Raw genomic sequence first — 1,590 nt, forward strand, 5'->3', positions numbered from 1 at the left:
GCAGCAGCGCCGGCATCCCCGTGCCCTGTCACGGCACCGCAGCAGGCGAACACCGCAGCGCCTTGCATGTATCCTTCCGCGTCCCTCCGCCTGCCGGGCACGGGCACGGCCGCATCACCGAGAGATCCCTCCGCAGTGCGTAACTGCACCACCGACACCTGATATCCCTCCGCGTTCCGCCTTCCGCACTCCCAGCACCGAGTGGCACTACTTTGTGTCACGGTCCGCCCGCAGCGCCACGTCCATGCGCTCAAACCGTGCGACGAGGAGGGGGAGGCTGCAATATGACAGCTGCTTTAATAAACACAGCACAGACAGAGAATTATTTCGCCCCTGCAAATGGCAAACCTTTGATCCCAAGACAAAAGAATTTCGAGAAAGAATTGTTCCCAAACAGCTCCAGAGTCCCCCCAGTGCTTGGGACAGATTTCTCGACCCAAAAAGAGATGCTAAACCCGGAAAATTCGCCAGCATTAATCCCAAAATGAGAAAATTCACAAAAATCTTTTGAAAATTTTCAGCTAACAGACTGGGGTGAAGTCAGAGGCCAGATTTGCAAAGAAGAAAGTCTAAATCCTCTAGCCGTGCCTGTGCTATTCAGCCAGCAAGCCGGTGGTCCCAGAACATGGCTGGCTATCCTGCCTCATGAGACATGACATTTACACCAAGAGAGAAATTAAATTGACAAGTGCAGCAAAGCCCGATTAATATTTTGCACTTAAGAGAGTCTGGGCAGCTGAATGAGAGCGAAAACCACGTTTAACCAGCACACAGCGAGGGCTCAGGGCTCTGTCCTGCCCTCCATGGGAAGGGTTCTCTCTGGAATACAAACTGAAATATCCTGTGCTTAAAGCAGCAAGATCAGCTTGACTTCACAGCTGCCAGATTAAACAGCCAAACCCAGTTCAGCACTTAGGCAGGAAGAACTCATTAAAACCCAGATTCCCTGTGTCCAGCAGAAATATTTTCCCCGGGGAGGGGAGAAGGAAGGCACAATGGAGACCGTGCTTGTCATCAGATACAGTTTTAATAAAATGTACGTAAGTTTCCAAGTGGAACATTTCTTCATGATTACCAGGAACAGAGGATCCCAACCGGAGTGCAAAATTGGAGCCCGGGGATCTGCCAGGCACGGGGGGACAGAGGGGACGGGGGGACACGAGTGCCTCGTTGTGGGTCACTGTGGGGGCCACGGACACCCCCAGCTCCTCCTGGACACGCAGGAGTTTTTCCAAGGCAGACTCGGTGTTTGGGATGCTCCACTGCTGCATCCCGCAGCAGAGCGAGCCCCTGGGATCGGGAACGCCGCTCAGCCCGGTCCCTCTGCCTGCTCGGGGCATTTCTGGGGCTGTGCGAGATTCACCCACCACAGCAGGAACTGCGGGTTATTGCTGCAACGCCAATGCAGCCGATCGCGTGTCAGGAACGTGCTTCACAACTGAGCGGGGTTTCAGTGTCATGATGCTACTGGCAAAGTGCTTTGGGGTCTGTCAGTGTGCTCCAAGGCATTGGTTTAACACTGAGGAAAGGAACAAAAACCCACAAAAATTCAACTCCCCACACGAGCGTCTTTGGTGGAAGCTGAGTTAA

Source organism: Geospiza fortis, unplaced genomic scaffold (assembly GCF_000277835.1).
Source record: "Geospiza fortis unplaced genomic scaffold, GeoFor_1.0 scaffold687, whole genome shotgun sequence".
Taxonomy (NCBI): Eukaryota; Metazoa; Chordata; class Aves; order Passeriformes; family Thraupidae; genus Geospiza; species Geospiza fortis.